We start from the raw sequence: 12,039 nt of genomic DNA on the forward strand, positions 1-12,039 counted from the left end.
CAGAGGAACACAACCAGGGTTCTGTGAATGAAGAAGAGAATTTAAAAGACTGATAACACAGAGCAGGTGAAGAGGGCCAGCACCTGGGAAATCCCCATGCATCCTTGTACGGAAGGTAAAATGGAACAATCACATGAAGACACTTTGGCAACTTCCTATCAGCTTAGCTCACTAGTTACCAGGTGGTCTAATAGCAGTGCTGGGGGCTTACCAAGAAGATGAAAAATGCAAAACTTGGCACATGAATATTTTGTAGCAGCTTTGCTCATAATAACCAAAACCTGGAAACTAGCCAAATGAGTGTCAGCATGTGACAGGAGAAACAAGTGGTGGTAAATGTACTCCCAATAACAAAATTCTGCACAGCTTTATAAAAGAGCTGAGCTTCTGATTCACATAATGACACAAAGCATTATGTGAAATCTCAAAGCATTTGCAGAGTAAAAGAACATAGACACAGGTGTTGTATGTTTCTGCGTATGTGATACTACAGGAAAAATTCTAATTTAGATGGACAGAGAACAAGTGAGCATATGCCTGGGACAAGAGTTTATGTATATGCTGACAGAAAGAGAAAATGAGGGGATTTGGGGGATGATAGACATATTCAAAATCTTAATATTGATGGTGAATTTTCAGTATAAATGTATATATTTGTCCAAATGCATGAAAACACACATTTAAATGGATATACTACATAAAAATTATATCTCCATAAATTTGATTTTTTTTAAAAAAAGTTCCATGAATTTGATAAGCCAAAAATGTAAAACACATAAATCCATCCCAAATATCACCACTCATCATCCACAGCATTTCCACCACAGTCTAATCCAACTATCATCTTCTGCCTAGAGAGCCGGAACTAACTTCCTTGTACCCACTTCACAGCCCTTCATGTCTGACCTCTCATGGCAGCTAAGGTGAACCCCTAAAAACTGTGGATCTAGTCATTGTTATCCCTGGCCTAAAAATCTTCAACATTTCCTCTAGATTAGAACATAAATTGTTGTTTTTCTATTGGTATATCAAAGACTATGCTCAGCAGTGAATCACAGGAAAGCCCCAAGTTATAGCTTTAAAGAATACAAGTTTGTGGTAGACTAGTATTACCAAACTAATACCACATCTAGTATTAGACCTCCAGATCTTCCTGTTACTGTAGTGTGCAAAAAAAAAAAAAAAAAAAAAAAAAAAAATCCACTCCTAAGTCAGCTCATGGTCTAAGACAGACACTGGAGCTCAAACCAGTATACCCACATACCAGCTACTATGAAATAAGAAGCCCTACCACTGCTATTAGGAACACATCAAGGAAAATTTTAAGCACTCATATTTTTTTATATATCATAAGTTACTCACAAGGCACACCTGATGGAAGGAAAACAAAAGCAAGAAAATATGGTCAATTTTTAGCAGAGCTGAAAAATCTCTCTCTATTCCTGAGGAAGAAAGGGAAGGATGGCTATTGGGAGCAGCCACAAATGATCCATCAGGGTCCACACGGGTCTCTGCGTCTCATCCCATCTCTCCAACTCTCCACCTCCTTCTTTCTGCCACCTGACCAACTAACCATCCTCCACCATGCCAAGCTGGTCATAGCTTAACTTGTCTTCTCCTGCCTGCCTGGAAACCTCCTCCTAAGTTCTTCTCTCCCTTCCTATGTCTCTGCTCCAAGTCAGCCTTCAGGACCATCCCTCTAAAAATTTTTCCATCTACAATTCCCTCATCTGGTTCATTCTGTCTGCTTCTGGACACCAGGTTTGCTTTTCCAAATTACCATAAAAGAAGAAAAATGTCCCACTTATGCAATTTTAAAGTTCTAGAGGGAAATGAGGCCCTGCTTTTAAGTAGCAGAGAGCATGTTTGTGAAAAGCTGGGTCTCCCTCTTCTGTCTGAAAACCTTCAATCTCAAGGACAGTGGGTTCCCAGGGGATTCCAAGCTGTGTCTAATGCTTTTAGAAAGCAGAAGCAACTTTTCAATTTCACTTGGCAATTTCCTTCCCTGCCAGCCTATAGCCGGGCTTCAACTATTTTAGGAAGGAGGGCAGGAGTGGCTCTCCACCCAGAAGCCCTGAAAGGAGAGATTAAGGCAGGAAATGGCACCCTAGGCCTGCTGCTCTGAGTCTCAGAGTTGAAGCCATGCTTCTGTACTCCTCCTGTGGCCCTGTGGCCACTGAGCCCAGGGAACCACCCTAGGTGCACCTGCACTTACTAAAGACAGCCTGATACTCTGCCAGTAATACTACTCCCAGAGAAAGCTCCAGTCACTTGTACTAGGTTTGCCCTTGGAAGTCTCTACACACCAAGAACCTGTACATTCCCACGGATGACATGAAAGGCCTGAAGGACCAGGGCCTGGGAAAGATGGTTCTGTTAACCAGACTGGCACCTGCCTCAGCAGACAACAGCACCACTGAGCCCTGCAATCTCCACCTGCAACCTAAAGCCCATCTGGAATCCAGCTCAGCTGCTGGCACGGAGGCCCCAGAGTGCAGTCAAGGCAGCTGTACTAGGAATGCACTTTGCTGGGTGGCGCTTAAGACTACACTGAGCTCCTTGGTCCTGCATCTCCAGCCCACAAATGGAGCATGGTTGTAGGGATGGAGCGCAAAGGTTGACTTCATCTTCCTCACAGCAGGGTGCCTGAGCTGGGGCACCAAGGGCTGAAGGGAAGATGAGCCAGGAGCCAGTCTCTTCTCATTCCGAGTATCACAATTTTGCTGATTGGAGGGTAGCAAGTGCCACGCTGGATCCCGTTCCCCTGAGACCATCCGCTGAACTTTTCATAGCCACAACTTTTCATGAGCTACTCTCTGGAGACCTTGGACCAGCTGAGCTTGCCCCCCATGCACCTAAGAAAGCCTCACAGGAGCCGCTCATCCAAGGGAAGTGAGGCGCTTAGGTGCCACCAGCGCCCTCTCTCGCAGCCCAGACAAATCCATAGCAGGTCCCTTCCAGTCCCTTCCAGCTGGAGGTTCCAGGAGAGCTTCCAAACACCTGGCCGTGCCGCGCCACGCAGCCGCTCCTGCGTTCCCTTAGCCCGGCAGCGCGCAGCGGAGCTGGGACCCTGCGGTGGACACCTCCCGCCAGCGCTCGGAGAGCTGCCCTGGACCTGCCCGACAGCCCACCCGGGTCATGGCTTCCCAGGAGTCCGCTCTGTGCCCGCGCTGGTCCTCCCGCGGCGCCTAGGGCTGAGCCGCAAATCACTGCAGGACTTGCACAACTTTCCTGGAGCGCCCCCTGTGGCACCTGCGGGGGGGGGGGGGGTGGCGCCCCGCCCCAGCCCACCTGTGCAGGGCTCCAGCCCTCTTCCCTCTCCCGCCAGCTCCTGCTGGATCCTGCCTGATCCCCACCCGCTCCATCCCCATCAGCTCTGGGGGTGCCAACAACCCGCTCCCGCGCCTCTTTTCCTGCTCTGTCTCCGGAATCCGCCCTTTTCCTGGCTGACCACCTTCTTCACAGCGTCCCAGGCCCCGCCCCCAACACTGGGAGAGAACCCACCAGGAAAGAGGAGAATGTGAGCGCATCTTCTGGTACCTAGGTGTCCGTGCAGGGAAGAGAAGAGGTGGAGGGGAGGGGGCGGCTTCTCAGTAGGAATCCGCTCCTCCAGCCAGGAACTCATTTTAGCACCCCCATCATTTCTGCTAGGAGTGGCAACCTTGGAGAATTCTGCCCAGGACGCAGCGATGTGGAGATGAGCATGCCTCTTCCCTCGTTCTGAGTCCCTGAGGGCAGTGGTCAGGCACTTGTCAAACCCAACTGTGGGTTCCGCCTTGCTCTGGTCTTGAGTACTGCTGACAAGAGAGATGAAATGTCCTGTGACTTAGTATGGAAAGATTTGCAGTTACTTTTTTTTTTTTTTGGTCCTGGGGATTGAACTCAGGGGCACTCTTGCCAGTGAGCCACACACATCCCCAACCCTATTTTGTAATTTATTTAGAGACTGGGTCTCACTGAGTTGCTTAGAGCCTCACCTTTGCTAAGGCTGGCTTTGAACTTGCATTCCTCCTGCTTCAGCCTCCCAAGCCTCTGGTATTATAGGCATGCTCCACAGCGCCCAGCTGTAGTTACATTTTTAAACAGGAAAAAAGTAAGATATATATTCCATATGAGACCTGTTGACTGATATGTCAGGGAAGGCGATGGGGACACAGGCATGTAGAAGGTCTTCAATGGATGCTCTTTCTGTGCTGTCTGGTTTCCTAGTAAGCTTGCATTGTCAAGTGAGGAAAGCAAATATGAGTCCTCTTCTGACATCCCTGCCACTGTTGTTATTTCAATGCCGAATCAGGCAAGGGACACTGGACTGCTCTCCCCACCCTACCCCAATATCTTTTTCCCCCTGATCCACCCAGCTGCCTCCTGCAGTTAATGATGCTCAAGCAAACATGGACCCTGGGGGAGTCTGGACCTCCTGAGAGGATTAAACCTCCTGAGAGGTTTAAAAAGAGGTTTCTGGGCAACCAGAAACCTGCAGAGAATGGTCAGAATGCAGCTGCAGCCCCTCCCCAAGCCAGCAGCACTGGCCCTAGTCCAGAGCCAACAAAGAACAAAGCAAGGATATGACCCAGGCTGTCAGAGTGACCGCGGTGAGTGAAGGGTGAGTGGACTGACACCAATCCCCTGAGGACCTTGTTTTCCAGATGCTGCACTGGAGGAGCTCCAGGGCCATCCTTGGGGACAGGCAGCATTGCAAGAATGTGAATCTCAGGGGAGACATAATTGAATGAAGATCTGATTGTGTTGCCAACTGCTGTGTGCTCAGCCTCCGAGATGAAAAAGAGTAGCCATTGCATCTTTGCCATGACGTGAATTAAAGTAACAGCCATTGGGTACGTGCACTATTTATACAGTAATAAGCTCCAGGGTTGGTTGTGTGTTAAGATGTCATCAAGAGCCATGTGTGATGGGTCACATGACATGGATAGTCATCAAAGAGATCAGAACTCTTTGGCTCAAAAAAGAAATGAAATAATTGCTGAAAAAAATGAGAAGCCAGGCAAAGCCAAATAAAATACTCACAGTTATTATTAAAAGTTCAAGTGCCAACTTTTGGGTTGGGGTTGAAATAAGATTTATTTTTTAATAGTAATCTGTAAGACAATAGCAAGAAGAGTTTGTTCTTACCTCTAATTTTCTTAGCTGTGTGACATTGAGAAAGTGGTCTAAACCATGCCTGACCTAGTATGGCTTTCAGATGGAGGATGCTATTATGATCACATCTTCCTAAGGCAGAATGTGAGCATTAAGTGAAATGGTTATGTAGAGTGTTTAATGCTAGTACAGAATAACTGCTTTTTAAATGTTGGGGAGTACTACTCTTTCTGACCACCATGCATATATATCCACTCCCCTCTGTATAGTTCCTGATGAATTGAGTATAAACTCTACATGGGTTTTATTACTTCACTTAAATGTCAGAGTGAGCCTGACAAGTGCTAAGAAGATATGTTAGTACAGATTTACTAACAACCAAGAGAGAATGCCTTAGAATTATAAAAGATTTAGGAGGAGAAATACCAGTGGAGGATAAAAGGGATAGCAGGGGTACCAGAGAGAATGGAGAGAGTCTTCAGGAAGGAGTGCAGGACTGATACCTAGAAAAGGGCAGGAGGCAGGGCAGAGGACTATATGGCAGTGTGGTCAAGCCACAGTCCCTGCTCAGTGACTCCTAGCTAGTGGGAAGGTCTGCCTTAGCACAGGGCCTTGCTTGGCATAGTCTGGGTGCAGGTTCAGGAAGTATGGTTTCTGTAAATGTATGGAGTGGAATGGAGAAGACAGTGGCCAAGCAGCCAATCAGAAATCAGAGCCCAGTGCTTCCAGGCCACACAGATCTGCCAGGCATGCCTGCCCAGGAAGTAACCCCTCTGTGGCTCTCATGAGTCTGTTCTTCTGAGACTAGTGAACCAAGGGCATCCCATGTTCTTATGGATCTCAGGGCTTCCTCTTCCACTCTGCATTCCAACTGTCCCTCACCTTCAGTGCCATCTCAGTAGCATGCCTTGTGGCAAGAGGTGAGCCTGCATTCCTGAAGGGTCTGATCAGGGTCAGGTCTGAGTTACAGTGGCACCGTTCTGTTAAAATGCAACAAGGTACTAAAAGAGATGTCTCACCTGGACCCCACACATACTTCTCCCTCCTCTCACTGGTAGAAGCAGCCTTGCCTGTTCTTGTTGATCAAGGTCAAGTACCTTCTTTGAAGTTCTGCTGGCCTATGGACACAAGGGACCCACAGTGCCCTGGTGATAGCTGCACCTTGCAGTTCCATGGGACACCCACTATACACCCTGATAGGGTCATGTGAAAAAGCTGGGGACGGGGGCTGATACAAAGCCACTGGGTCCCATGAGAGTCAAGGGCTTCTGCTCCTGCCACTTATTCAGTGCCTCTGTCCTGCTAAGATCAGGCCCAGATAAGTCTTTTTCTTGTTTTAGAGAAAGGAGTATTGCTGGGCCCTTCTGCCGTGAAGATTCTGCAGTTCTAACAGAATGCGCCCATCATGGGAATGTCCATAAACATGGCCCCTTGTTTCTGGGGGTATATTGGTCCATATCTACCAGCGCCCAACAAGAGCTGCTTCTTTAAAAATTGTAATACATTGCTTGGACCTCAGAAGCCCAGTGCTTGTCTTGCAATTCTATTGGGATTTTCATGTGGCATCTTCGTTCCCACTGACATCCCTTACACTGTGGTCCGTAGAGGTGTCTAGCTCAATCACCGGAGTGGATTGCACCAAGTGCTGCATGACTGTGGAGCCCTTTTCTGTCATTGCCCTGCTCATAGCCAGCAGCTAGGCATGTCACATGGTCCTGTGTGCCAGAGTAATATCCCTGAGTGCAAAGTGTGTTTTCTCTGAAGCACAAAGAAGCCCAGTAGATGTTGTGTTCCCTCCTTGGAACAGACACAGCAATGTGTTGTCCAACCCAGAAAGGATGCTCTGCACACCTGTGAGCAGTGGATACCAATCAATTCTGCAAAGTGTGTCCCTGAGTCTTCACACCCTCTGGAGCCCAGGGGTCTTCCAAGGCCCCCAGTATCCTAGTCATTGTCTACCATTCTACCCTGTTGATGCAATGGGCACAGGAGATGTTCACTGGAATGCACAGAACACCTGGACATCCAGACTGTGGGTGTATACATCCGCCTCACCTAAGACAATGCTATAATTTGCCCATCCCACATGAATCCAAAAAGAATCTGAACAGTGTCATAGAGTGCAGTTGAAAAAGTGGTGTTAGACCTTTGGAGTCCACACACAATCTTAGAATCCCTGCATCCTTCGGTATTTTGTATCTTTGACTTTCTATGTTGCCAAATTGCTTCCCGGGGTGGTAATGCCATTTTGCAAGTTGCATTTGAAGTTAGAAGACTTCTCAACTTTCTAAAATAAGAGGATATTCCAGTAACAAGTCCTTGTATATCTTAGTTAGGGGTGACACAGTTCTGGCTTGATTTGATAGCTCTGCAGTTGGTGTTTTGTCTTTCAGAGAAACACTCCTCTTTATGGCTCACCATTTAATTTCCCTGCTGTCAAGAGGCAGAATCAAGTTATTCCTCTTTTTTAAAGAATGATCTAAGCAGGAATAATGAATGCAAAATGCTGTAGTTAAACATCAGCAGATCAACTGATGGATCGGCTCTCACTTAGATTATGCTATAAATGGAAAGAAAGTGATATTTAATCATTTGCAAAAAATAGAAGCAGTGGTGATGGATTTGGTTTACTTTGACTGTGAGCGACTCATTATGGCAAATTGTTATTTTCCAGTTAATAGAGGAAATAAAAAGGGCAAGGCAGAGAAAAGTCATTGCTTTCAAGAGCATGCCATGTCCCCTGAGCTGTTTATATATATGAAGTATCACTGGTTAAATGTTAAGGGCTGGAACAGGTCTTCCCAAGTTCATAAGTCGAAGTCCTAAACACGAGTGCTTGAGATAAGAATATATATGGAGAATAGGTATCCAAATAGGTAAGACCGGTAAGATAGGGTCCTTACAGTGGGCCTGATCCAACCTGGCAGGTGTCCTTATAAGAAGAGACTTGGTCACACACACCCAAGGTTGGCCACCTGAGGACATGGGAGAAGGCAGCCATCTGGAAGCCCAGGAGAGAGGTCTCAGAAGCAATCAGACTCACTGATCTTGCACTTTTGGCCTCCAGAGTAGTGAGACAATAAATTTCTTCTTTCTACCCCCTCTTTCCCAGTCTACAGCACTTGGTTTTGGCCACCTGAGCAAACCAGTAAATAACATCGGCAGATTTGGAACCTCTGTGTGGCAGGGTTGGTTGGGGGATTGCACCCCATAAACTGGCTTCGCTCCCCTGAAGTGTGAGTGGTGTTGTTTTCGTTTGTTACAACGTTGTTCAAAACCAGTTTTGAAAAAGTAAAAAAAAAAATACACATTTCAGGAAACTCTGGTGTTTGACCACGGCCAAACGTTCTAGAGCTGCTGGTGGCCATGCCCTGGGGATGAGGCCTGGGCTCACCACAGGCCCTTCCACAGCTGCTGTGTCCCTGAAAATAATGTTGGACCTTAATTGACATTTACCACAAAGAATGCAGTAGTGTGTGTGTGTGTGTGTGTGTGTGTGTGTGGTGTGTATGGTGTGGAGTGTGTGTGTGTGTGTGTATGATGTGTATGGTGTGGAGTGTGTGTGTGTGTGTGGTGTGAGTGGTGTGGTGTGGAGTATGTGTGCCATTTTTATAAGAGAGATATTTGTCACCACCACTTATTAGCAAAGTGTCCTCGAACAAGCTATTTTTAAACTCTTTTTTAAATTTTTTTTTAATAATATTTATTTTTTAGTTTTTGGCAGACACAATATCTTTGCTTGCATGTGGTGCTAAGGATTGAACCCGGGCCACACGCATGCCAGGTGAGCATGCTACCTCTTGAGCCACAAACTCTATTTTTTTAACATTTAAAGTAGGGCAAATATTATACCAATCTGGGTCTGACCACAAACTGACCACAAACTCCATGGACTTTAAACAGGAGAAAACAATCCTCTCAGTCCTGCCTGGGGGCTGGCAGAGTAACATCAGTTTCACTCAGTGGAATGCAGGACTACCAGTGCTCCGAAGGCTCCACAGGAGAATCTGTTCTTGGCCTCCTCTGATCCTGGGGTGTGTCATAGCCTGACTTAGGGCTGTGTCTCTGCTGTCTGCCTCCGTGGTTGTCTTGCCATCTCCACTCCTGTGAATACCCCTCGCCCTTTCTCTTCTTAGGACGAGTGTGATGGCATCCAGGGACTATATTAATTTCTTATGGCTGTGTTAGGGTCAGCTTTCCCTAACTGTGACAAAAGCAGTGAGATAATCAAATTACAAAGAGAAAAGGTTTCTTTTGGTTCACAATTTCAGAGGTTTCAAGGGGTCATTTGTCCCTGCTTCTTGGGCCTGTGACCAGGGAGCCTATCAGGGTGGGAGCACATGGCAGAGGAAGCTGCTCAACTCATGGCAGCTGGGAAGCAAAGGAAGAAAGAGACCAGGGTCCCAAAAGCCTCTACCAGGACACACCCTGATGACCTAGGACCTCCCTTAGGCCTCACCCCCTGGAGCCACCACCCTTCTCATAGTGCCATGGGCTGGAGACCAGGCCCCAGTTCAAGGGACTTGGGGGAATATTCAGGATCCTGACTATAGCACGTGGCCTGTGTTGACAGTGGAGAAAAGGAGGCCAGTAAGACGCTATGTCCCTGAAGGGCCCCTCTCCATTCCTAAGAAGCCAACCGGGTTAAGGGATCAATGAAAGCAATCCTGGGAGGGAGAAACATCCAGATAAATGTGATCTCCAAGGACACTGGTGCTCCCTCTCAGGTGCTGAGAATCAGGGAAAGTTTGCTGGTGTCCCTGCAGAAAGCTGCTTCTCCCACACACACCAAGGTCTTTGGGATGCTGGCCGCACAGAGGGCCAAAGCTACCCACTGGCGATGCCTCTGCTTCTGGAGCCTATGACCTTCTCTCTCTGCAGTGACAGGCGCAGAGCAGAGCACTGGGGAGCGATAAGTGCTCTGCCACCTGCCGCCACTGGATGAAGCATAGGAGGGACACAGGTGCTGCTCTCTGCTGAAGGACCAGAGGCAGCTTGAGGAAAAGAATGAGCCACCCAGTTCCACGGCCCGTCCCCATAAGTGCATTTCACGCTGCTCATTCTTCTCCAGTGTCCTCTTTAGTCACTCGGTGGCCTGTCCTATGCTCTAGCACAGCTGGACTGCAAGCAGTAATGTCCATACAAATTACCAGAGACTCAGTGCCTTGAAACAAACTAGACTTATTCCCTCACAGAGACCATAAGCATGAGTTCTGAAGGCAAAAGTGCTGCTCCCTCTGCAACCTCTAGGGGGGGCTCTCTCCCTGGGCTTCCCATGGCTGTCAAAGGAGTCACCCCAACCCCCACCTCCACTTGCCCTGGCTGTTCCTTGTGGCCTTCTCCTCTAATTATGGGGGCACATTTTGGATTTAGGGCCCACCTGGGCAATCCCAGATCTCAAGATATTTCACTTACTTGCCTCTATGAAGGCCCTGTTTTTAAAAACTCTCACGGTCACAGGTCACAGATTTGTGATAGGGCTTTGGTGGGGATCCTACCTAGCAAGTGCTCAAGCAGAGTGAGTGTCTGGCAGAGTAAGTGAAGCATAAGTACAGACAGAGTTAATATTATTACAGACCACCTCTGCACCAAACATGGGGCAGGGAGAAGGGAGTGAAGCAGCTCAACGCGAAATTCCACTCCTTTGTCCCAGATAATTATATTCCTGATATGTGAACCAAAGTTCCTTTTGTTGAAGAAACGGTTGCAAACAGTCATTAGAAATCTACCACTGTGATAAACACACAGCAAACATATAGGACAGAAAACACAATGAACCAACACAGGCTTAGGTTTCAACAGCTCCTTTCCAAATGCCACTAAGGTGAGTGTCGCTTTTGTGAAAGCACTCTGGTGGGTTGCACCTGTGGGCGGGCTCCCCCCACGCCAGGGTGTGCTGGGTCCACATGCACTGAGCCACCTGACATGGTGCTGGGGTGCAAGCAGTCCCCTGTGACTTGGAGGGACTCACCCTATCCAGGGATGAGGGGGCTGTCTTGGAGGTAGGTTACTTGGGACTAGAAGTCCACTGCTATCTTCAGGGGTGGCTTTTGCTGGTCTGTTGTGTGAATTTAGTCAGAAAACAGAAGCTCTGATTTAAGATTTGGCTGCAGACTTGCCATAGATGTTAAATGAATTAATAAATAAAAAGCAAATCAGCCTTGGTAAATACTGTTTTCTTAAAATTTTATTGGACATTGACTAATTATCAGTGTACACATTCCTGGGGAACACTATGATGTGATATGGCTACATAGTGATCTGACAGTTAATCAAGTTTAATTACGTTAATCAGGGCTAACCTATAACCTCAAATATTCTTCATTCTGTCCTCCTAAGTGATACTTTGGATTCATTGCCAACATCTCCCCATTCTCCACAAGCCCAGCCCTGGCACCCCCCCAATCATTTCCGCTCCTGTGAGTTTACAGTTGAGTTATGGAATCAACTTTAGCTAATCAACAAGTGAACACATTAAACAAATAGGATATGTTTAGATAGCATGATACTATTTAGCCTCTTACAAATTATGTCATTTATAATAACATGGCTGAACCCCAAGATCAATGCACTAAACCACGCACAGAAAAGCAGAAGGTTCACATTTACATATGAGATCTAAAATGGTTTGCTCTTCCCTCAGCCCAAACCCATCTTAAAAGATTTGAAAAATATTTGAATCAAAATACATGGTATTGGTTTTCTATTTAATTTCTGTCTCAACCATGGGGCAAAACTGCTTGTTTTAACTGAAGACACAATGTTAGTAGAATGGAAATAGAGCCTCAAAGAGAACTTCATTCAGTACTTTGTTTATTTTCCCAGAAACCCCTTTGAGGTCTAATTTTACCTCCTGCAAAAGAAACAGCAAATGAAGCAGCTGCTTTGTCAGTGCCCCAAGCCTCAGGAGAGCCAGCTCTCAAGCTCCACCTGGAGCAAGAG

Source organism: Marmota flaviventris, chromosome 1 (assembly GCF_047511675.1).
Source record: "Marmota flaviventris isolate mMarFla1 chromosome 1, mMarFla1.hap1, whole genome shotgun sequence".
Classification (NCBI taxonomy): domain Eukaryota; kingdom Metazoa; phylum Chordata; class Mammalia; order Rodentia; family Sciuridae; genus Marmota; species Marmota flaviventris.